At 44.8% G+C, this 25,954-nt stretch overlaps 1 protein-coding gene across 7 annotated transcripts in view; it reads left to right on the forward strand.

Moving 5' to 3' along the window:
* PRICKLE1 (prickle planar cell polarity protein 1) overlaps positions 1-25,954 on the forward strand; it is a 114,646-nt gene that overhangs the window by 70,931 nt on the left and 17,761 nt on the right. The window contains exon 1 of one of the 7 annotated variants that reach the window (XM_004765561.3): positions 19,908-20,007. The exons of 3 other annotated variants lie outside the window; for them this stretch is intronic. The gene's annotated coding sequence lies outside the window, so the exon portion shown is untranslated. Of the gene's footprint in view, positions 1-19,907; positions 20,008-20,085; positions 20,513-20,566; positions 20,906-20,931; positions 21,134-25,954 lie in introns of those variants that run through there. 3 more of the 7 variants (XM_004765559.3, XM_013063021.2, XM_004765560.3) reach the window with 3 other exon arrangements.

Here is a 25,954-nt window from a genome sequence, read left to right on the forward strand (position 1 = left end):
GTGGTGTAATAATTTTTTTAAGACACATTAAAGCTTTGACCAAGAGAGAGGTGTTAAAAACGAGGAAAGCGTTGCAGATGTATAAACATCTACAGGGAGTAGACCATGAATCACTGCAGGGCCAAGAGCAGCTCGTACTCTCATTTATACCCCAGTGCCCAGCACAGCTGCTAACAGGCATTTACGTAACAAATACTAATTGAGTAGCTATTACGCACCAGGTTCGGGAGCGACATCACTGCACAAAATAGATAGAAATCCTTTTGTCCGTGGAGCCGGCACGCCTCGTGGTGCAGGAGGCCAGGGGCCAGGATCAAACAACGCGAACCCGTAAAATATAATCCTCTAGCCGATGGGGGAGGTGCTCAATCGCTCAGGAGAACCAGCAGAGCAGTGTGACGCCCAGAGAGGGCGGGGGGGGGGGGGGGCCTGTAAATACGGTGGCCGCTTCACAGGTTCACTAAAATGTCGAAATTCTTTCTTGACCGTAAAAGATGCATCCAACTCTCTGGGGACTTTGTCCGAACCTTTTATTTGGTTTATAGGGGGACCGACCATCTTACTGGGCGTTCAGCACTTCGTGAGGGTTGAAGCAGAGACGGGAACCTCCGAAGAACCAAGGCAGGGACACTCAGCCCCAGTGAGGGGAGCGTGGTGGGACGAAGGAGAAGCAGGCAGATTCTAGTTGCCTAGACCTCACAAGTCTTTTGGGGCCTTAGCAATCCGCCAAACTCTTTGCAATGTACAAAGGATTCCCTATAATCATAGAAGGTTGTTTGCTTGTTTTTAAAACACCCTTGGCATCCCAGAGTGTACAAAGCACAGGCACTTGCTTTGAAAAATAAAGAAAGCCTTATAACTTAACCTTTGATCCCGAAGAAATCCCCATTTAGCCTCCTTTTCCCCAGTTAGTGTCCTGTTTCCCGCATGGAGGTGCCTGAGTTTCTTTGAAATAATCCTATTTATATAGGTCTCTAATACACATCTCCCCGAATAGGCTGGGGAATCTCAAAGGTCAGCTTTTAAATCATTTTCACAGATACTGGATTTCCATACCTTTTCCCCCAGGGACCCTGATTTGGGAAAAGAGGCATTTGTTTCTAATTTTCGGGGAAGTCAGACAAACAAAGCCAACAGGTCAGAGCCTCCCCCACAAGGCCAGACCCTCAGAGGGAATTCAAGAAATTCTTCTTTCTGTTAACCTCACAACTGCAGACTTTCCCTTTGCATCTTGCAAGCCAGGATCGTCTCTTAATCTGGTTTTTATCACCACCTGCAAAATCCACATGGACACCTGAAGATTATTCTGGGTTATCTGTGGGCATATTTCTTTCTTTGCCTGTCTCTCTTTCTAACTGTGTGCTGAGGACACAACCCCCGAAGCTGAAATGCATTCCCCACCCCACTACCCCACCCCCGCCACCTAACCCTGGGGATGAGACCCTTGTCTTTTGAGAACACAGTGTATGGAGTAAATGGTGCTTGAACTGAAGATTTCCCCTGGCTTTATTGGTGAAGACAGAGAGTCCTTGAGTACCCTGCAAGCACGGTGCCCTTGACTATGCTGCCTGGCCTTTGTTGTGCGATGAGCTGTTGGAACGTGTGTGTAAACATCCCAGTGAGGGGCAAACTCAGGGCATCCCCTGTGCAGTGCCTGCTGCTTTTGAAGCATCTGGTGATGGTACCATTGTCATGCCCGTCGGAGGCTTCCTTTGTTCTACAATGGCAAGGCTCTGAGGAGCTAGCTGATAAGACTTGGGACCCTGGTGTGAAACTGACCCTTTGAACTAGGAAGGATCCTTTCAGATAAGCAGGCCCTGGCATTTTTATCACACAACTTTTTCTTAGAGCTCTTAACGGAGCAGGTTAGTGTCATTGCTAGACATGTAAGGAAAGGTTTTTCAGACTCTCGGGCAATAACACGGTGACATAGGACACGGGCTATGGACCCTTTTCTTACAGAAATGCGGACCTTGCAAGGATCCACCTCAATACAGATTTTTGGGAAAACAGCGTCGATTCCGGGGATTCATTTGTTTACCATTTAAAAAATTAGTTCTACCAGGAATGAAATACAGATGAAACCCAGTTTGAGAATTTTTCAAGAAAAAGTTATGCTTTCCAACGAAAAATGATTCTGATTATCTTTCAAACCGAAAGGTTATTTCTTAGGAAAGGTCATTGGTAGAATGGGAAGCAGAAAAAAATAGAACAAATGTTGGTCATTTTTTAAGTGACATTCTAATGTCCTCAGTGTTCCACATCTTGGATATTCTCGTAAAATTAATTGCATTCACCCTTCAGCCATTCAGCCACTCAACAAACCTTCATCCATCCTTTTCTGCCTGGCGGATGTTGGGCTAATTTCCGGGTATAGGACTGAGCAAAGCAGTCATAGTCTCCAACCTCAGAAGTCTTCCAGCCCAAAAGAGACCACAGACATTGTGCAAATAATTAAGGGGTGAACAGAATATAGTAGGAAAGTGACAGGTGCTGTGGGAACATTCTTTTTGAGTCCCTTAGAACTTTATTCTGGTGTGTGCTTTAAAGAAAGAATTTCACTTTCCTTTTTCATTGGTTCTGTGAGAGTTTCCATGTTTTATGTTCAAGTTTGCTTTCCATCTTTTCCTTCATGTTAGCCTAAATGCGTCTCTAGACAGTTTCCCAAAATAGAATTTTCCATTTCAGACTAAGGAGTTGCAGATGAGTTAGAGAATTTAGGGTACATGACTGGGAACTTTCATTTGAAGTTCTATATACTCTCTAAACCCCGAAGAGACAAAAAAGGGTTGATGTGGCTTCTCAGACTTCCAGGTCCGTCTCTGTCTGTGGTCTTCTCGGTAAGAGCGACAGTCACCGCCAGCAGCCTTCTGCTTTCAAAGGGAGTGAGTGCAATTGCTTTTACTTCACCCCTCTGAGGTATAGCAGTGAATTTTAAAATAGCCTCTTGGTTTAAAATGGCCTCCTGTGTATACAGCTGACCTCCATTCTTAGCTTTTCTAAATGGAGGAAAGCAGAGAATTACAGGATATCACAGTCAAAAGACCTCCGAGATCATCTACCATTTTGTGGCTGAGAACTGAGGCCCAGAGGGGTAAAGGTCTTCCAAGCAGTTGTCAGCAGAGGCAGGAGTCCGGTGACAAGCCCTGTGCTCCTTTCCATCCCAGACTCAAGAGTGGAGTGCCATCGCCTCCCTAGGGCCCTGAAAGTGCACCCAGTCCCCCTCTGAATAATCCTTTTCCTTTTTTAATGCTATGGTACTTCTCTGCCCAACTGTGTTTGAAGGCAGACAACTCTAAGATAATTCCCAGTTGTTTAACCTAGAACAAATTTCTCTCCCTATCGTTTTTCTTTTAAACAAACAACAAACAGTAAAGCTATTTATAATAGCTCTCTAAAAAATAAATACATAAAGCTCTGAAGAATAAAGCTATTTATGCAACCAGTCTGTATCAATGAGATCCATTGACGGATTTCACATTTCTAATTTGGCATATGTTATATACCTACATCTAAAACTGTTGAGCCCAGACCAATAAAGGTTATCCTGAAAACTGTAGTAAGGATTACAGATTTATTACCACTTGCCTTTTTTTTTTTTTTTTTTTTTGTCCCCAAACAGAAGCTCATTTGTGGGAATTACATTATACATAATGTTCAGACATACTTCAGTTTTAAGCCAAAAAAGTTCAAGGTAATGGTACAGGATATTCGAACAGGAAAATATGTTGTGCTAAGATTATTGCCATATAATAAACTTCACAGTGCCCTTAAGCAGTATGAGTGTGGAGGATCCTTTATAAAAATACTTAGTCCAGGGCCAGAATTCCACCCCCTTCCCTCTTTCCTTTTGCCTCCCTCAGAGCCACATTCTCCAAACTTTTCATTTTCCACTATATCCAGTACAAAAGAAGGACTATTATCATTTAATGGTTTTTTTTTTTAATTGTAAAAAGTGTTCTCAATCATCATTAAAACATACCTTCACTTTCATTTGTTTATACAGTTAACTTTTATAAAACCCCAAAGTGACAAATGGATGGATTAATTCAAAGAGATTGACATAATTGCATTTCATACCCTGGTAAAAATCACACGGGAACAGGAATTGTAATTTAATCCTACTGTGTATCCTCAAATATGTAGTTACCGTGTTCTCTGGCTAATGAGGAAAAAGTAATACTGTCAATACTGCGATTCAGCCTGGCGATAAGCTTATGTACCGTCTATCACGTGACTAGCCGTAGTCATCTTCTCTTTCTCCGTATTAAATCAACACAGATGTGCTGGCTTTCAAAATACCCGTCAACATCATTGACATTCCGCTTCCCGCTCAGCCCAGCCAGACACAACCCTCGCTGATGTGATGTGGTGTGATGGGGAAGGGATGTTAGTGCCTCCTGAAGTCTTCCTTACCATAATATAATAATAGCTGCCGAAAATTCTCCCATGCAATAAAGCAGTTAACTGGTGGACAACAGTGAATTTACATCAGTGGGAACAGCACTTGTCTCAAAAGCTTCCGGAAAGTGCAGTTCATGTATAGACAATGTGCTGAAAATACAAAATCTATGCATAATCAAAATTAAGTGTTGCATTTCCTCAAAATACTGGGTTTAAATATTAGATGTGGGGGCACCTGGGTGGCTCAGTTGGTTAAGCGACTGCCTTTGGCTCAGGTCATAGATCCCAGAGCCCCAGGATTGAGTCCTGCATCGGGCTCCCTGCTCAGTGGGTAGCCTGCTTCTTCCTCGCCTCCCTGCTCCTGCCTCTCTCACTGTCTCTGTCTCTCTCCAATAAATAAATAAATCTTCAAAAAAAAAAAATTAGAATGTGGAATGGCTTTACATTTCTCATGGTTTTAAATACTCATGAGAAACCATAGTTTTCAAAGGCTCTGTGGATTAAAACCAGCAGCACAGCCACACCAAAAGAATAGTTGCCCTTAATATAATCAAAGAGAAGTTAACTTTCACTTAAAAAAAGACATCTTAACTGAAGTGGGTCACATCCCTAAAATGGCATTTATCCTTTCAGAACTTTTCGTGAAAGAGATCTGAGGCTCACTCATCCCCACGACTGCTTCCCGGGCAATACCAAAGACCTTATGGGGCCCAGCTAGAATCTTCTGTTGACTATTCAATGAAAACTTAAAGTAGCTCTTCATTCTCATTCCACAAATTTACCATTATCTCAGGAAGGCTAGCTAACCAAAGTGGTGTCCTATAGTTCAGTGGTTCCTAACCTAGTTACAAATTGCAATTACCTAGGGAGACAGTATGAAAAGCAGATTTCTGGCCCCTAACTCTGACGTACTGAATCAAAATTCATAGGGCTATATGGTCCAGGCATCTGTATATATATTTTTTTAATATTTTTTGAGAGAGAGAGAGAAAGAGAGAGCACCCAAGCTGGGTAGGAAGGGTCAGAGGGAGAGAGAGAGAATCTTAAACAGGCTCCACACCCAGTGCAGAGCCCCACGCTGGCTTGATCTCACAACCCCAAAATCATGACCTCAGCCAAAATCAAGAGTCAGCCACTTAACCAGTTGAGGCCCCCAGGTGCCCTGCATGTGTACAATCTGTTCCAGAGTGACTGTTCATCTTTTCTGCCCACTCAGTGTCCTTTTTTGGAGGCAGGTATCCTTTTGTTCCTCGTCAGGATATTCTCCTTAAAGACACTTGAATTATTACAGAGTCGTTTTCCCACTCTGCCCACCAAATTACCCTGAACGAGAGGTTTGCAGGCTTTGCAGAAGATTGCCAGCCAGCTTGGCATCAGTTGCTATTCCACCACCAGTGGTGTGGATAACCTAATTCCCATCCATAATATCTAATACAAGCGCTCTTGCCCCATTCTACAAGCAGGATTTTTAGTTCACTGAATAGACATTTTTGGACTATCTGGGAAGGACAAGACAGTTCCACCTTCACTAGGAATTACTGGCCTGCAGCCTACAAAACACACACACCCAAATCCAAATCCATCTGTCCCCATGCATACAGGGTCGGGGTGGACCCTTGGCAGTCATGCAGTCATGTTGAATTCTCACCCCAAAGCTTGGGAGGTGGCCATTTTTTAACCCATAAACCGAGGAGCCACAGGGTTCTGTTTTGCAGGCACTTAAGGGTTAACCAGAAAGAAGCAGAGAAAGAAAATGGGAAAGAATATTGTTTAGACATCTGAGGGACTCCATTTCTGAACCGGAGCCAGAGGCTCAGCCACATTCCTGCCGTGTGCTTTCTGAGACACTTCTGTATCCTTCCAGTAAACTACCCCTCCCCACCCTCTGCCTCCTCAAATTAGTTTGGTTTCCATTATTTGCAGCCCTAGAGTCCTCACGAATCCAAACCTCATTCAGTATTTTCCACACAGTCCAGTTCTCATTAGCATAGCTCCCTCTCCCTCACGTCCCTGCCCTGCTCGGATGCCCCCCAATGGGGGAAGCACCCGTCTGTGGAATCTGTTCCAGAGTGACTGTTCCATCTTTTCTGCCCACTCAGTGTGCTTTTTTGGAGGCAGGTATCCTTTTGTTCCTCGTCAGGATATTCTCCTTAAAGACACTTGAATTATTACAGAGTCGTTTTCCTACTCTGCCCACCAAATTACCCTGAACGAGAGGTTTGCTTTCCTGGCACCACTCCCAGGACTCCTGTCCAGGAGACGTGCCTCTGAGCTGATCCTGGCTCTGTTTTCAGAAACCTGCGTCCAAGTACTGCCACCCCTTGCTTTTTAAGTACCGTCATCTTGTATGATGTAGACTCTTCCTAAGACCCCACTATTCTTTACATCTCCTTTCCCTTTATGGAAAACCCTCAACAGAACTGATATTTCAGTGGGATTCGTTTTGGGAACTTCTAAAATCCACGTGTGATTTTTGCGAGGAAGTGGGGTTTTGTTTCTGTTTTGTTTTTTTTTTTTTTGCCATGGACTCAGAATTTAAACTAGATGTGTGTCTCAAACCTCTTCTTCCCCAAGAATCCCCTGTGTCACATCGTTAACCAGAACTCCCTTTTGAATTACAAGCAGGTAGGTGATGGGAGGTCCCTGGAGAGGGATTTGTGCCGGTTGTAGGAACCTAGCCTTCATCTCTTTATTCAGTGAGTTGAGGGAAGATATGAAGACGTTGTTGGGGTCAATCGGAGATGCCCACAGCTGAGATTTACCCGGAAGCTGGGAATATTCTGATGTGTTTTGATTCCGGGCTTTCACAATTCCTATGAGTATAAAACCCAGAAGAAAAATTAGCTTGCACGATTTCCGTTACTTTTAACTTATTTTTAGTTGTCTAGTCCTTTCCTCAGAACAGGTAATGAAGTCAGTGGCTCTTACTATTTTGTTCTGTAAGTCAGCGCCTCATGAAAGAGCCGTGAACACACCATCTCTTGTGATGCTATTGTTAAGGCCTGTTCTCCTTTCTCAGTCATTAAGATCTGCATTGTGATCATCGGTTGGGGAAAATTCCAGGGGTTTTAGTGTGTCTTAATTTCTTTACTACCCAACACTCCAAAGAATCTGTCCCCTGTGGAAAAGGAGTGTGAGGGAAGTCTGGACATGCTCATCCCAGGTGGGAATAACTCAGCCCAGGACTTTACTAGATAAGTAACAGGTGTGAAGTGTTGTCAAAAGGCTCTTCTCTTTGACAGTTGAATTGAGCCATAAAATTTTTGAATAATTTATGCACGTCTGTGGAAGCCCAGATATAGATTGTTAATCCAGGGTTCAGAATGTACTAGTGTCGATTTCACAGTGAAATCCTTCAAGTTAATTTTCCATCGTGTCTCTTATCAGATTGCCTCATTAAACCGAAATCTTGTAAACTATTGTCCATGGTCTTAACATCTTCTGTTTGCTTCAGTTTGTCGTAATCATATGTTTCCAGTTTATATTTTAAAATATTACAAGATGGCCAAGACTGGGGTTAAGAGATCTTTAAAACGTCTTTAATTTCAGTTAACTGCTAAGTGGCATACTCTTCTTGGAAGCTGGATTTTTTTCCTCCTCCAAAAAAGAAAGAAAGAAAGAGAAAAGGCAAAAGCAACATGTGGTTTGTTACATTCATTGCTCTTCTTAGCCTGTTTTACATTAGGAGGTTATGGAAACCGAAGACCGAAAGGTCCATAAAGAAAACCTTACAGGGAAGGAAAGAAATAGAGAAAAGAGACATCTGAAACTTGGCCCTTTTCCCCCATTTGCCCTAAAAATACATTCCAGTGCACAATGTAGGTCCCTGATCGTTGGGAATAGAAAGGAGCAGAGAGGCAAATAATGTTTTTAAAATCATACTTTTTCAGAACCATGGTGAAGCAGTCCCTATATTTTGCCTTTAAGAACTATCTAGGATGTGAGACAATCTGGGGAAAAATTTACAAAACTGTATATGTCCACTCACTCATTCCCAGGCCCGTCTGTAAAGGAATTGCTGGTTCCTCCCCTACTCAAAACAGAGACTGCCACCAGGAATCTACCCGGTGACGGTGGTGGCTGCCGTACCTGTAGGCAGAGTCCTGGGACTAATGCGGCAGAACCCCCAGCTCACTCTCTCCTAATTTCTCGTGGCAGTGTTGATGGTAACAGTGAATAGTATCCTTACAATGCCCAGAAAATGTGCAGTCTAGCTAGTGCACTAGTGGTCATCTGGAATTCTTTCTCCCCTTATAATTCTACTATAAAATAAATTGTATTATGCAGCATCATAATGCTGAGATGTTCCTATTACAGGCTTTCAAGAATTCCAAATATTTATGTATGCCATCCTCATATTTATCCTCCCTAAGAACTTTCTTAATTAAGCGTGAGGAAACAGAGTGGCATTTTTCTGTAGATTTTAATATGCCTGATTGTGCAAAAAAAAAAAAAAATGGTGCACTTCATAAAAGGTCTTCCTAGGGATCAGACAGTAGCCATGTTCGAGAAAGTCATTTTAGAGTTTCTTGGAAAGACAAGGAAATGTTCGTAAGTGTCGCTCACACTAGAATGTGCCCTCCTCTTCCGTCTTTGTCATAGTGGCTCCACTTGAGAGGTTGTCTAACCCTATCACTGGATTCTTTCCAAAAAACGTTTGACTCTTCCAGTCTTAAGAACATGCTATTTAATAAAACTATCTTCTATGATCCTTTCAGTCCTCACTGAATTGCTCCCCCTTTCAAATGTACTTTTCCAAAAGGAAGAGAGAAGCATTTCAAAGATTCCTAGATTTCAAAGATTCCTTGTTGGAATCGATTGAAAGGGAAACTAAAGATTCAGAAATGGTGGGGAAGGGGAATGTGATTTGGCTTATTACATAGGCCACAAGGCAGTCCACAGTCTGAAACCGGAACTAGCGTTTGAGTGAAGTAAGAATGCTTGCCCCCCAGAAGGAAGCAGATTGTCTTTACAGACCTCTGTGATGTAATATGAGTCCTAATCGTCTCCTATTATCTGGGCTTATCTGCAAGAAATCTTTGTTGGGGGACATATTGGAAATTAGAATCACCCAGAAATGCTGCCAGACAGATTAGTAATTCTATGGTCTTCATTTTTTATTTGCTGCAACTGAACTGAAGGACCTTAGTGGAAAAAAAAAAAATTGGGGTGCTTGAGTGGCTCAGTTGGCTAAGTGTCTGCCTTTGGCTCAGGACATGATCCTGGGGTCTTGGGATCGAGCCCCGCATCAGGCTCCCTGCTCAGCCTGAAGTCTGCTTCTCCTTCTCCCTCTGCCCCTCCCCCCTGCTTGCTCTGTCTCTCTCTCTCAAATAAATAAATAAGATCTTTAAAAAAAATACACACACATACATACATATCATAATGTATTATGGTTCTGGGAGTTGCAGTGTAATCAGTTTTGTCTGACAAGTTGATTAATGGCCGCTTTACTTCAGTGCCGTTGCCTTGAGGATGCTGTGTCACCCACAGACTTAGAAACTGAACCATTCTTGTGGCTTGTTCTTCGTTCCAGCATCATCTGCCTTTAAATGGAGGGGGTGATGGTGGGGCTGCTGAGCCCATCGGAGAATGAAAACCTCATTTGCATGAGAGCTTAGTGCGCCCTGGGAGTGGTAGTGACTGATAGGGCAACAGAGCCGCTGTTATGGGGATGATCTTCAGAAACAGGCCAGTTTTGTTGCACGTGGACAATAAGATGATGTTATATCTGTAGAAATTAAAATGGCGCAGTGGACTGCTTCAAAAAGCTGATGGTCTCCTTTGTCTGATGATCTCTGAGGTTGGTGGCCGGGGGATTCTCCCTCTTTTGAGGCACAAAATTCTTTTGTCCTAGGGGCCAGCAAAGCTAAGATGTTCATTGAGCTCCCCGTGGACTGGCAGTTATGGCTTCATTTCTCCCCAGAATAGCATGATACTTAAAACTTCTACAATTTTCAAATAAATAAATAAATAAAACTTCTACAATTTTCTTCCTACTTTCTGATGATGTTGCTGGGGGACAAGCTGGGGAAAACAAAGCGTTTTATTTTGCTATTTCTAAGAAGCGCTGCTTTAAAAAAACAAATAACAGAATGGTTTAAGACGATAGGCTTTGATGTCAGACCAGGTTTTGAATCCAGGCTCTTGTACTAACTCTCTGAGGATCTGAGGGATTGAGGGCAAGTTGCCTTACTTTTCTGTTTTGTAACATGAAGAATCTGAGATCTATCGGATGCTGTTGCAAGGATTTTTAAAAAGATACTTGTACAGGCTTTAGCACAGTGCCCAACAAAATGAGTGCTCCTGAAGGTACAGTTGCTATAAGGATAATAATAATAATGAGGTTCATTTTTCATGATGGTGTTCTTCCCCATATATTATCACAGAAAATGTAGTCATCATTGTATGTGTCTGATATACACATACAGATGACATACAGTTCTCATACTTGACTCCTCATTCTATCAAGATTCCACCACGGTCTTGAAGTTAACTGAATTCACCGAAAGGCAGACCCTATACCAGGTGCTCAGTGAAATGCTAGAAGGCACGGCTCTCTTTCCCTAAAGGGGGTTAAGGCTGTTTGCAGCCTCCAGTTCCACCGAGACCTCAGTTTCATGCCTGACAAACAGCTTCTTCACCGTGATCATCTTTGGGGAGAACACACCCATCTTTTCCTTTGACATTCCCGATTTTCTTCTCTTTCTCTATCAGCCAATCATACCTTTGCCTGGGATTGTGTTTTGTCTCCAACTAACCTAACTTCCGGTTTCATCACTCTGCACACCCCAAGGCTGACATTACAGATCGCCTATCACTTTACATTGATTTTTGTGTCTTAAAAATACCTCTTAGGCGTGGTCCACGGCATGCTGTTAATGATTTGATTGTGTCTTAAAGGTTGGGGTGTGAAGCAGTGTGAATGGGTGTTGGATCCGGCCATCTTGCTTATGGGACCGCAGCCCAGGCCACTCAGGGCTGTGGTGCTTCTGCATCTGACTGGAGAGGGGTCTGCTCCTGGAGCCCCTCTTTCTGCACCTTGCCAAAATTAACTTTACTTAAACCAATATCCACCCCAGCAAGTCATCTGTACTATGCTCTATTCTGTGACATAAAAGAAGGGGGCAGACGCTGCTCTCAAGAAGCCTCTCATCTAGAAATGGGATTACCAGACTCAATATTCTGACAACTTGGGAGAGGCTATCCTGTTTGTCATGACCTCTGTTAATCCAGCAACCCACCATGACTGTTTTCCCTGGACTGTTTGGGATGGGCTTGGCAGAAGGAGAATGGAAGCATTGGGGAAAGCTCTTTCCTGGAGCCAGAATCACCAGCAGGTCTATTCCTCAAAAATCTATCTCTTCCATATGCTAATATTAACCAAAATAGTGACTGTAGTCCATCCTTCCTGGAGTAGCTGCTGAGTGAAAAGCAAAGCCTCTGGGTTCCTTCAAAAGCTGTGTGCACCTGAGAGGGGAATTACATCACTCCAGTGAATAGAATCTCTGGTGGAGAAAGACAAGAAGCTGTGATTTGGGTGGAGGGACCAGCCTGAATAAGCTGAGAGTCTTAGGACGAATGGAGGGTTCTGGATCAGGGGACACCCAGCGTAGAAACCCTTGGTGTACTGGGGCCTCAGGGAAAGCAGTCCCAGGACCCAACCCAAATGAGGTCCTGAAGTCAGTTGGCCGGGCAGATCAAAGTGAGTGGCTAGATAGGGCAAAGGGTTAGGAAACAGTCTGGTAGGGTTGGAAACCCCCAGTCAGAGAGCCCAAGGTGAGGTGGTTCCGGTAGTGGTGATAGTGCTGGGGCACTCAACAGGGGCTTCAAACGGAGGGCTCTCGCCACGAAGAATTCAGGAAGGTATTGGGCAAACTATGAGGAAGGGAATTCAGAGGAGGAGAATGAACCCAGTCACATCCATGGTGGTCAAGAGATGAGAGGATGGGGGAGGGGTGAGTCGGGCTGTGTGGTACCTGCCCCCACCAGGGGGTGGAGGAGTGGGGTTGCAGCCACAGAGGGAGGAGCCACAGAGTCAACCAGAAAAGCTTAAAAGACACAAAAATCTGTAAGTGACCGAATTAGGGTAGGCAGGAAGGAGGGCACCCGAGTGGAGACGTTGGGCTGATTGCTTTGCAGCTTACTTGGAGTATTGGTGGCCATGGGGGGACTGGGAAGAGACAAGGAGGTAGGACATCGGTTTGGAGGTAGGTGGAGCACAGGATTAGAAATTTGAGTTTTCCAAGGAGATTTCAAGTGAGCCAGTTCATTCCTGTCTGATCTCAGAAGCTAAAAAGAATAAATGACCAAAGTGATAAATGTCATGAGTCTACTTTAAATATTGAAACTGGATGGGGGCGCCTGGGTGGCTCAGTGGGTTAAAGCCTCTGCCTTCAGCTCGAGACATGATCCCGGGGTCCTAGGATTGAGCCCCACATCGGGCTCCTTGCTTGGTGGGGAGCCTGCTTCCCCCTCTCTCCCTCTGCCTGCCTCTCTGCCTACTTGTGGTCTCTCTGTCAAAATAAAAAAAATAATAATCTTTTAAAAAATTAAAAAATATTGAAACTGGAAAATTTAACCTCAAATCAGTGGACACACTTTTTAAAACATCTAAATAAAAATGAAAACAACATCCTGATCGTTGAGATATAAAAAGGATACTTAGTATGCGCAAGGTCTGTGTCAGGTTCTGTGGAGAATCTAGTGTGCACAAGACACTCCACAAATATTTACTGAGAATCCCTTATGTACCAAGCAAAGTGTCTAATACACCAGGCCTGTGTATCTGTCACTGAAGAGCACAGACGGGCTCCCTGGCCTTCACCCCTCCACGATTCAGTGTAAACTCAGTGTTGAAGAGACTACAGCTGCAAGCGTAAAGGAGAAAGGAGATACTAAAAGTAACTTGTAATAAAAGACAGTTACTCATCTAGAACTATGTGATTCGGGACCAATAGAACAATTTGAAATGCAGATCCTGTCCCTGGCACAGTCTAATTAAAGCTTGCCAACCAGTCTCCTCTACAAATCACCTCGTTTAAATTCCCACGGCTGCAGAAAGGGACTTGGGATCTCAGATAAGATAAAGAAATGTTATGGAAAGCTTTGCTGACCTTTTTCTTTTCGGCAAGAGGCTTCTGGCTGCTTGAGCTAATTCTTTGCTGACACCTCTCTAGGAACACCTTGATTACTTACAGCACACAGTAACGGTGTTAAAAGCTGGCATGCCTTTCTCCCTTGTGGAGGGTCAACCGTTTTAGGTGGTGGAGCGTTTAAAGAGTGTAAGAAAATACACAGGTGAGCAAAATAGCTTTGCACATGTAGTTCATGAAATAAAGCAGCCAACACTTCGTAATTTTAAAGTTTAAAGACAAAGCAATACCTATTATTTAGATGTTTTGTATAAAGCACATCTAGATTGAAGACCCCGACTTCCCATACCAAGGTGATTTTCAGTGCCATCTTGACCTCTGTAGTAGTGGCTGGGTAGTTCCTCCAGCCTGAAAATCACGTTCCTGTTCCTTTCACAGGCATGGACCCTGAGCTCTTTAACAGTAGAGGATGTAAGTACTATGTTTAAAAGGTGAATATCAACAGGAAGATAAAGGATGAGCCTTGAAACGTAAATCCTGGGGCACCTGGGTGGCTCAGTGGGTTGAACATCCAGCTCTTGTGGGATTGGGTTCACTGGGGAGTCTGCTTCTCTCCCTCTCCCCACGACCCTCAGATAAACAAAGGAAGGAAGGGAGGGAAGGAGACAGGAAGGAAAACCCTGGGCGCGGGCTGGCTGGACTGGTAGAGCCTGGGACTCTTGATCTCTGGGTCATGAGTTACAACCCCATGTTGGATGTGGAGACTAAAAAAAAGAAAGAAAGAAAAATGTAAATCCTTTGTCTCCCCTGGGCCATGAGAAGTATTTGCTATTTCACGTTAAAGCTCACATCAGGGCTAAACTTCTGGTTGTCTTTCAAGGGAACTATGGGAACGCTGATTCACTTAGGAAGGTTCTCACCCCATCTGGCACCCTGACCTCTGGCAGAGACACTGGGCGGCCACAAGTCCAGTTCCTTCACCCTCAGACACACTGTCTTGTCTTCTCTGCCCTTGAATACTGAGGCAGCTTCTAAGCTCTTTCCATCTAGTTTCTCTGCACAGCTCTCTGCCCTCCCTCTAATTTGGCCATACATACAATCACGTCTCTCTTCTCTGCTTTAACTTCTGTGGTTTCCGTAGCATAGAGGTCCTGCCTTCCTTTGGGCACAGTCTCCAGCCCCCCCCTTCTATCTCCCTGTCCTTCTGTCACATTTATCATGGTTTACGAAGAGCTGCTCACTCTTCTCTAGTTTGATTGGCTCAGTCCTGTTTTCCCACCCCAGCTCTACTCCAAGATTACTGTGATCAAGTTCTTCTAATCCTTAAAGCACTGGATCAAAACTTCTCCCACTTGCCCACTTCCTTGATCTTTACCTCCTAGCCAGAATTGATTGATCAGCATTTCCTCTTATTCCTGGATTATAATTTTAACCATGCCTCTACTGTAGTAGAATCATAATGTATCATGGTTTGTTATGTATTTTGAAAAATGAAGTTACTTTCCCCACTCATCTTGTATATTTTTCTGAGCTTTTTGGAAATAAACTAAGATATAAATAGAAAGTGAAATTTTCAGTATGAACTCCTTACCTTAAGGGGAAGGTCTAGGTCTAACAATGCTGCCCTTCAACACGTATCTTTGGAATCCACGAAAGAATATCAGTGAATCAAGTGAATAATCAGTGACAATCAAGTGATAATCAGTGAATATCAGCTCGAGCAGCTCCCGAGCTAATACATCTGACTCCTTGCAAATGTGGGACTGGTACACCCCTTCACAAAGCACTGGAAATAAATGCATTGGAGATGAGAGGAAGATACAGGGAGAGGAATTATGTGTTCATGTATTTTCCCATGTCAAATATTAATTAAATCAGGAGCATCACCTTCTACCTCTGAAATTTTCTTCCTCATATTGATATTATAGTGTATTCTCTTAATTGTTTCTTAAACTGTAGAAGTTTTATCTGATCATTATAAATAGAAAAAAGGTATAAATGATATGAAAATACATTTATTTTACAAATGTAAATTAAAAAGTGACTGTTTCCTATAATCTGCCCTCCCCTAGAAAACATATTAACGGGGGCACCTGGGTGGCTCAGTCAGTTAAGCATCTGTCTGCCTTTGGCTTGGGTCATGATCCTTGGGTCCTGGGATTGAGCCCTGCGTCAGGCTCTCTGCTCAGCAGGGAGCAGGCTTCTTCTCCCTCTGCCTCTCCCCCTGCTTGAGCTCTCTGTCAGATAAATAAATAAAATTTAAAAAAAAGAAAATATATTAATGGTTTAGTATTTATATTCTTCTAAATAGTTTTGCTTGTCATATACTAGCTTATGTATTATGAGTTCTAACAATGTGATCATACTATGTATATTGGGTTTTGAATCGTCATATATCTTGGATATCCAATGTGTGTAGATCTCTCAATAATTATTGGAAGATTTATTCTTTATTCCATAACATTTTGGTAGTTTTTCAGTAGTGAAGTCTTTTAAGAATGTTCATATTAAACCACCGATCTACAGAAGTAGAGAAAGGTGAAGAACTTAAGGTCACGGTGCTTGAATATTAGTGTAATTATCTGTCCATGAAAAATAACAAACACTTCCCGGGGTGCGAAGGGGTATTCCAGAAAAGTTGGGAGAAGGACTGCGGTGGGCGAAGACAGCTGCTGGTGTTTACTAGAAGTTATAGCTCTGGGCAAGAGGGAAATGAAAGCACCTGACTCCCGCTGCTCCCCCTCTGGCTTGGACTATAGACTCAAGACATCTTAACTGGAAACACCTATCTGGCATTCATGTCCTAGCCAGCTACTGAGTTTTAAGACTCAGAAAATACTAGAACTGGTGGAGCCTCCAGGAGCACTAGTTTGAGGTGAGGAAGCCTGAGGGGCCAACCTGAACGAATAGGGGGTGAGGGTGGAAAAGGTATTGGGGGGGGGGGTGTTTGGGAAGAAGCCAACCCAGAGCTGCAACAAAGCAGCTTCCCTTCATCTATTCCTACCCTGAGATTCTTGAGTTAAAAAAAAAAAAAAAAGGATTCTAACCGTTGACCTCGCCCAAAACACTAGCACTTTTAGAAACGAAGAAAACGAATACCTTAGAGAAGTGATGTATCCCAATGTCAGGGGAGCGTGATTGACAAAGAACAGACGGGTCAGTCTCCTCCCTGCAAGCGCGGAGCCTCTGGGTACTTCGCTGGGAGGAGTCAGGTCACTCCCGGAGGCCGTGTGGGTGGGGGAGGGCACAGACAGCTGAGAGGACTGAAGTAGTAAATCTAAGGAGGGACTGGGTGCAGAAAATGTTAAAGAACCTGTGCTCTCTAATCACACCGCTTTAAATGTAATCAAAGGGCGAAGAAAGTAATTGGAGGCCTAGAGAAGTAACCCTATTATAAACACGTAATGCCTGGGAACTCTAGGAAGAACCGGCATCTGCCTCGGGGCCCTTCCCTGGGGTGCTACCGGCTCAGCTCAGGGTAACTAGAACTTGCAGGTGTGCAGGAACCCACCAGGATGTATTGCCCAATCTGAGGTTCAACAGCAATGTTTAAAATGTACAAGAAAAAGAAACCATTTTATGTAGCCCTTCAGTGGTAACAAATCTGGTAACAAGCATGATGAATTATGATTATTCCTCTGGATCTCTCTCTTTTTTTTTTTAACCCAGACAAGATGTAGGATGCTGCAGGTTATTGTCCAATCTACTGTCTACCAGTGTAACTTCGTGATTTTTTATTAAAAGTTCTTTTCATTAGAAAGTACATACTCCATACAAGTGTATTTTGAGATTCTTCTGGTTACCTGTCTGTATAGTCAGAGCAGCCAAACTACTGTCCTAGACTGTGCTGCACCTGAAGGCGGAAGCTTAACGTTATTATGGCAACTGACCCTCCGATTTATTCACTGAGGTGTCATTTGAACGTTAGAGCCCTTGATCTCTCTCTTCTGTTCAGAAACTCCAAGACATCTGATCACTTAAATAGACTCCTCCTAGAGTTCTGGTATTTACATACAAATTCTTCCCAATGTCTGAGACCAAGAGCAACTCTTACTCTTAAAAACTAAAAAGCAGGTCTCTTTTACAAATGAAAAAAACAGAGGCAAGGAAAAGACCTCAAGGTCACCACATACAAACCACAGGAGAATCAAGAAATAGCACCAAGGTTTGCTTTCTGTTTTGTATTTTATCTCTTTCTTCCAGATCCAGGAGAGCTGGCAGGCATTTGCCTCTTTATTTCTTTGCCCTTGGTATTTTTCTGGTTTTCTAGTATAGTCTCCAGTAGGACGGAGCAGTTCAGGATGCTTTTAGGTGAGAAACAGGCTTACTTGTCCACGTGTGGTGTATATACGAGGGCCTGAGAACATCCAAAACCCATTTGCTAATTTGACTCATGTTGATTGAGCGTGTCTGCTATGTGCCAGGGAAGATTCTAGGTGCTGAGACTATGGCAGAATCCCCAAAGTCTCTGCCTTCTGGGGGAGGAGAAAGACAGCAATCATGAACTAACAGACCTATCGGGTCAAGCAAAGCTAAGAGCTACAAACACAAGTAGTACAAACCAGAGGGAGAGGTGATCTGGGGGGTTAGGAGGGTTGGATAAGGCCCCTCTGAGGAGGTTGCAGGAGAGCAGAGACCAGGACCGGGTGAGGAAGCCAAGTCCTGTGAATTTCTGGGCTTCCTTTCTCAGCTTCCCCTCAAGTGTGATCTGCAAGCAATGAATATTCCACCTGACTGAAACAAAAGGGTGCTGGCTGGGGGCCTTGCTCCCCATCCTGCCTAAATTCACCCTTGACAATAACAATGCCTATCAGACCCTATGAAAGTCTGCTGCATTTAGATTGAACATCAGTGGAAAGCTTTTTAACGCTCTCCAAAGTGCTTCATCGAGACAAACACGGACAATAGGCAATAAAGCTGACAGTACCTGTTGAAATTGTAACAAACAGTATAAATAACTGCCTTCGAGGAATCACGCTTAAAATGGCTGTAATACTGATAAGTGTTGCTATGGTTTGTCCTTTGGGAGGGTTCTGTGGCCTTGGCTGTGCTCCTTTAAAAGCTGTTTCTAAAAGGATCCACCTGGCTCGACAGCATCCGTCCTCTGATACTCCCTTTATCATAATGGTATCATAATTTAGGATTTTACTTAAGTCCATCCCTGCAAATTCTGTCCTCTAGATACTGTTCAGTGGATGACTTTCCTGAGGAAGTCCATACAGAATGAAATAGGAAAAAGGAAATCTGATGGGGCCTTCATGGTTAATTTCACAGGTCCACAGAGGAAAGTGGTAACCTTGAAAGCCCCCTGCCCTCCCTCCCACAAGTTCCCACACAGTCTGAAGGCCAGAGGAGCTCTACCTTGCAACTGTTTAGGAACCGTCTTCAAAACCGGTATCCATATTGGCCAACAGAGAGCCTATTTGAATTACAAATCCCGTTGTTTGAATCCGTGTTTCTGAATTAGTCTACCAGCAGAGACACAAATTTTTGTCTCTGCCACTTTAAAACCATCGCTTAAAAAAAAGGAGCTTCTCCTCTCTTTAAGGCAGAGATAACAGAAACTGGCCAGAGTTATTTACTTAACTGCTCCATTTATGGCAACTTGTTTGTGTATTTTTAACTCACAGTTACAATGAGCTATTGTTGAGTTGTATACTGCCGAAACATATATATTACAAAGCACTCCCAAGGAATCCTGATGGAGGACTTTTTTTTTTTTTTTTAACCTAAAGGGAGGATGCCTGAGGAACTGGTGACCATTTCAAGTTGCTTTTATTTAATGGCACTTTATAAACGGACAAAATCCTTACATTTTTAATTATGGAGTCTTTTTTCTCTCCCCTCCCTTGGCATTTTATCACCTTGTGACAAAGGAGGCTATTGTAGAAATTGAAATCTGTAGTTCAGAAGAGATGGGTGCCTCAGGTCCTGGTTGTACTGATCTATCATTTCTTTTTTGGTAAGCTTTGAGGTCCTGTTTTTGCTTCTCTTGTTTTTTTCTGTAGATAACTAATGCCAAACTTCACTTTCTCTCAGTGTACCTAGGAATCAGCTCAAAACCAAGATTAGCCTTAAGTATGAGGCATGTTCTTGTGTCTGAATAATGATATGGAGTTCACCTGTTCATAAAAATGCTTATTCATGCACTCCATTAAGTGTGTCCCTTGACCTGGCACCTTTTCTTTTGCCGTTATTTACCGATAAAAATAAACCTCCTGCTCTAAGCAGTAGGAATCACTGCGAAATGCAAAAGCCCTAAGAGGAGAATTCATATGTTAATGAGCCCTTCCAAGTGAGAACTTGGTTAAACGTGCCATTTGCTGACATCATGTTTATGGGGCTGAGTGGAGATGATTTCTTTAAGAGGTGGCCTTGCATAATTCTCCCAGCGTTTTGTGGCCCGCGCGTGCACCTGCGGGAGGGGGAAGTTTACATAAGCGTCCTGGGGTATTTGCATCTCAGCCGCTCCTCTCACTAGGGCTCCTGGGAATGGAGCGGGCGGACGGAGGTAAGGTGCGCCAGCCGCGAGGCTGGCCAAGTGGGTGGGTAACTTTTCGAGGAATCGTGTGCGCGCAGGACCTCGTGGAGACCTGCCAGGGGCACGGTCAGCAGTGACAGTTCCTGGAAAGCGGGCGGCCGCGAGATCAGGCTGGGCAGGCGCCTCCTGCGGACAGGAGCCGGGTGCCCCGCGGGGCTGGGACTGCGAGCCGGGCGGCCGGCGGGACGCGCTCCTAGGAGCCGCAGGAAGCGAAATGGTTACTTTTTAAAATGCGGGCTCTGGTTACTTTTTGAAGAGCGCCGGCCCCGGGCGCAGAGCGGACGCGGCGATTATTCTCTCCCCGGTGGATGGTTCTGGAGAAACGCAGCGCTGGGGTGTGGGGGATGCGGTGGCCTGGACGAGGCGACTCACACACGGGGGAGCCGAGTCGGCGACGCCGGCGGGGACGGAGGGTCTCCGGGGAGCTGAAGGACCTTTTGCCGGGCCCCCACGGCTGGTTAGGGGGCTGCAGCGGGTGAGGACCGCCGCGTTGCACCGAAAGGGGTTTGAAGGGGGTTGCGGATGTGTGTGCGTGGAGTGGGGGGTGCATCACGGCCGAGCGGGGGCTGCCGGCAGCGACCCCCACCCATTGGGCGGGGCAGGCGCTGAGCCCCGACCGGGGTGAGGGGCACGTCCCGGCACGGTTTACCAGGGGCCCTGCGCTCGCCGCCCCCGCGCCTCCGTGCCTCCGTCCCCGCCCTGCTAGGGTCTCCGGAAACGGGGGGGTGAGGGTGACCCGGGGGGCACCCAGTCCTCTTCTCCTTCGGGAACCACCTCGCGCCGGAGTACGCGGAGCGGTTCCGCGAATTCGCGGACCGCGGCGGGCGCCAGGAGGGGCTGCAGGCCGCGCTCGGCCCCGCAGCCGCAGGTGGGGAGCCGCTGTCTGCCCCGGGGGCTTGATGGCAGCGGGGCGACGGCGACTGAACGCCGAGGGCTGCGGGGGTGCCCCCCGAGCGCCCGCGGGGAGGGGGTTCTCGTCGGAAGTTGGGGGAGACGAGGAGACGGCGGCCGTTCAGTAGCTCCGTCCAGCCGCGGGGCGAGTGCTCTTCCTCCGAGGGGGCGCTGCGCAGAGGCGGCGCGAGGCTTTCCCCTGGAGGTGGGTGAGGGGACTCACGGGCGACTGTATTGTCCCCCAGGGGAAGGGAGGAGCGGTGCTCTGCGGGCTTCGCGTCGGCGCCCAGGAAGGACTCGCTCCCAGCCGCTGGGTCTGGGGCGCGGCTTCTGGGTGCGGAAGGGGGCGGCGGGGGGCAGTCTAGGAATGGGCCGGGGGTCCCGTCCCTCCCGCGGCCCGGGGCGCCCCCTTGCGGCCCGAGCGGAGGGTCGGGCTTTGCGGGGCGCCGACGGCTGCTCTAAGGGGGGGGGGTCTCTCTCCTGCCGGCGGGCCTGCGTTGACCCAGCGGAACCCCGACAGCCGTCCCTCGCAGCCCTGTCTAGAATTAGCCGGCCGCGTTTTCCCCGAGAAGGGTGGCATCCTTTCCCTCCGGCTCCCCTCCGACCCCTTCTTAAAAAAGCTCGGGATTTCCCATTAATCTGTGTCAGTATAAACCAGGCTATGTGTGGAATTTGTTTTTACAACTCGAGTCTTGTGACTTCTCAAACACTTTCTTGAAGTGTTTTCTCTGGAAACTTGTTTCAAATGAGTGCTGTAAGTTTCACAAAGAGGGGTGTTGTTCAGGAGCCAACAGGTGACGGGGTGAAACCCGAGTCTGTGTGTACATTGGAGTCAAGTCTGGCTGCCGTTTCCTTGGGCCGCCGTGGAAAATAGAAATTCAGAAAATCAATAGGAGCCTGACTGGAACACGATTTGCGAAAATATCTGCGTCCCCCGTTATGGAAAATAACTGGTTCGTTAGCGCAGTGCCTTGCGTGGTCCGCCGCACACCCCAGCGTGCGTTTGGATTTTGTCTGTATAGGCCGGTTTACAGCCAAAAAACCTGACCCCAAAAGCGTCGCTCTGGCAGAGGACCATGCTTTGTCATCATGTTTCCTCCTTTTGTTAAGCAGTCTGTCTTACTGTCGTGGAATGTATTTGTGCATGAAATTAGAATGCTTTGAAACCCCGCAGAGTTGCACATTTCCTCTTGGAAAAGTGGATAGCTTCTTGGCAATTGGATGGTACATGACAGGCCACTCAGCTGTTGGAAAATGTACAAGTTGGACGGAGGTTTACCTGGAAAATACAGAAAATGCCAAGGGGCACATGGCCTAATGCCACTAATTGCTGGTATGAAGTACTTTTAGCAAAAGAATCTTTCATTAGGCAATGTCTTTGGATACCTTTATTATGTTTTTATTTTGCAGTTATCTCTGCAGTTCATTTCAATATAAATAAAACTGAATTGGGCTCTGAACTTTTGTCTTTAGCAGACTGGAAGCTCTGAGTGCTCTTTGAGTGTGTGTGAGAAAGCTTTAAAGAGATAAGAGTTCAGGGTCTCTACTATGAAATCCAAACCTTGGTTATCATAGTTTTGATACCTATGGTGATTACAGGTCTCTGGCTTAAAAAAAAAAAAAAGCCTATATCCATAGGGTTGTATGTTGTGTTGTGAAGAATAGAAGTGTTACAGGTTTTTGTATTGCCAAGTTAGTCTGTGGTTAAATTTAATTCACCTGCATATTTAGCCTGACAGAGTTAGAGTAGCTCTTGAATGGGTATGTGTGATCTGCATCTTCTGTGTGCTAAGGCCTTGTTAACAAGCAGTTTAACAAAGAAGTTGTTAAGCAGTTTGTGGCCCACAGAATGACGCTTAGCAGCAGGGGACCCCTAGAGAATGTTAGCCCAACTGACTTCACAAATCGGTATCTCTCCTGGGTTTTGGTGATCAAAGGATTTCTGACTTCCCTGGGCAGGTTCACACAAGAAGTACCTTTTCATAGGGATCCTGCAATGCCACGGTAATCTTCGCGTAGGAACTAGAGTGGATTTGGAGAAAGTATTTGTAATTAGGGGTATGACCTTGGACTTCATGTTCAATGGCAGGCACTGAAAATTATTCTGTTTTCTATTTGCATGATTTTAATTTGGCTTGGTGACTTTGTCCAAGAAAATGATTAATAATGGGAACCAGACCAGAACTGATGTATAGTTAAATGTCCGTTATGTATCTGATTGAACTCCTTCTCCTCAACCCCCTTTAATCCTTATTCCCCTCTGACTTGCCTATGTCGTATTTCCATTTTAGTGCATCGTCTTTCAGTCACAGAAGACTCAAGACTGTCTTTGACCCAGTTTCCCCCTTTCCTATTGGTTCCTTTTACTTCATCTCCCCAAGCCACCGTGTTTAGGCTCTCTTAGTAGCCGTGGACTAAAAGGGCCCTCCTAGGTTCCTGTTCTATTTCCTGACCATCCCTGTTGTATTAATTCTCTTTGAGACCGTCGGTGGCACTCTGTTCACATGCCCTTTGTCTCTTCCTGTCACCTTATGAGAGTTAAGCACAAAGTCTCCTGCCTGATGTGTCTAATTCTTGACAATGGCATTCGGTGCTCCTGTTGCCTTCTCTTGTTGCTTCTGTCTTCCAGCGAAACTCTTGACTCTTCTCTGCCTCTGGACCTTCATATACTGTGCTGACTTACTAAGCTTTATAGGGAAAAATAGTAAAGGCTCATTTATGGCAAGGTATACGGCAAGGTCAGTCAAAATAGTAATCCTTAGCTGTCCTGGATGCAGCCTATAGCACAGCAGAAAGTAAGTGATTCTTAAATGACCAGAATAGCATAGCAAAATAATAAAGCTGCTTTTAATTAGCAAAATACCTTCACACATTGTACGTTATCTTATTTAACCAGTGATTACTGTACTCACAGAAGGAATGTGTAAGCCTTTGTTCATAGTATAATGATTCTATGTACTTTTACCCTTGATCTTAGCCAAAAGGCCGAGAAGCGATTCTGTATACTCTGTATACTTTTAAACTAATTTTTTCAAATTGTAGTTGCCTAATTTGCAGAACATAAAACAAAAGATTTGGAGGTTGCTGGTTGTGGGCAAAGAGAAAAGGCTACTTACTTAATAAGCAGCAGGAATTAAAAAATCAATCATGACAGTAGGGAGGGAAAAACATAAAAAGTTTGTCAGCCATCTTAAATCCATGAGTGTGGGGCCATGTGATTCCAGACATAAGCTTTGCATTGAAAGAGAGCTCTAACCTTACTTTCTAGTGGAGGAATTCGGTTCCCAGGTCACACCCAGCTGGATGGCTGGATTAGATTCCTGAAGCCTGTGTTCTTTCTACTGTTCACTTTCTACTAAGAATGAAAGCAAATTAGCAGCCAAAGGCTAAATCACATACAGTACACACATAGCACCACTCAAGAAAGCAAGGAATTGTATAACAGAATTTGGAAATACTCTTGTCATCATGGATACATTTTTTTTTTTTTAAGTTCTAGTGTGTAATTGAATAAATTCAGTTGCCTCTTTTTGGTATGTCCTGGAATCACTCAGTAATGGCCTTTAACTATGGGGATGAATGAATAAATGGAATAAATTAATCTGGAAGTAAATTTCATGAGGAACCCCTCCTTACATCACGGTGTTGGATAAATAAGGCCATGTTCTGATAAGTTGACAAGGGTCAGCTTACAGCCAGTCATATATTGGGTTCTCACAATTGTTGCTTTGCCTAAGACACCTGGAAATACCCCGGTGTGTAGACCCTTACGCACCACGTGTGTCTCTGGGTGGGTGTGGGCTCACACACATGCACACAAGCTGGTACTGGAGATTTTATGGAGGGACTTGTTAGAAGCTGATTCTAAGAGATCTGGGAATGGAGGCTAATAGTTTGTCAAAATTGTTTGCCCTTCAAAAGGTTAGACAACCTCCTGACCTCAAAAAGAAGATGAAATTCACATGTCAACCTTGTTTTGTTATTAAGTTGTTCTTATTCTGGATGTTGCCGATCAGCTTCAAGAAAATGTTCCCACTAATTAACAGTGGAAGTAATAATGCCAACTGACACATGTCGATACTAACTAATTCTTTATATTCATGCCGTTCCTTTCTTCAAAACTTTCCCATACTGGGGCACCTGGGTGGCTCAGTGGATTAAGCCTCTGCCTTCTGCTTAGGTCATGATTTCAGGGTCTTGGGATCGAGTCCCGCATCCGGCTCTCTGCTCAGCAAGGAGTCTGCTTCCCCCTCTCTCTCTGTCTGTCTCTCTGCCTGCTTGTGATCTCTCTCTCTCTGTTAAATAAATAAAAAATCTTTAAAAAAAAAACAAAAAACAAGCAAAAAAAACCCTTTCCCATACTTACACTGTCTTTGAAAGAAAAATAGTTGCCATAAGATAAGACCTCATGATCTCTGACTTGGGAGAGGTCTGAAGGCTTCAAGGCTGAGTTTACTGAATGCTGAAGCCCCAGATCCTATTCCCTAAGTATTGCTCTAGCCCTTGGGTCAGATGTTCTCTTGACAATTATATGATGATTGAGAAGTCCTACACCTGCGAGGGGTTTGTCTTTGAGTCTTTTTACATGGTGAGAAGTAGTTGTTTAACTGTTTTGAAGGGAAGAGGGAGGAAAGGGATAAAGGAGGGAAATGAAACTCTCCCACCGTCTGTTTGGCGGCGCGGAGCACCCCCAGGATAATCCTTGTCTTTCTAAGAAAAAAGTATCTCATTTCTCTCTGCCCAATCTCAGGCTTCTTTCTCCCCTCCCTTGTGTCCATGCTCTTTTCTTCTGCCATTCATTTCTCTCCTAGATTCTTCTAACTGGCTTTTAGTCTTCTCTTCAAATTGTGTCTGCAAGGACCTCCTAACCTGCTCTGATTTGGTTCAGATTCCTGCGTGCTGCGCTGACCTCGAGGACATCTTTGACTGTGCTGGTAGCTCTTAAAGGTGCCGCTTCCTCTGCACGTTTCCTTAAGGCTCAGACTCTGAAACCTGAACAGACCCATTCCTGAAAACTGTTTTACTT

This window comes from Mustela putorius, unplaced genomic scaffold (genome assembly GCF_011764305.1).
Source record: "Mustela putorius furo isolate JIRA1106 unplaced genomic scaffold, ASM1176430v1.1 tig00537227_pilon_pilon_pilon, whole genome shotgun sequence".
Classification (NCBI taxonomy): domain Eukaryota; kingdom Metazoa; phylum Chordata; class Mammalia; order Carnivora; family Mustelidae; genus Mustela; species Mustela putorius.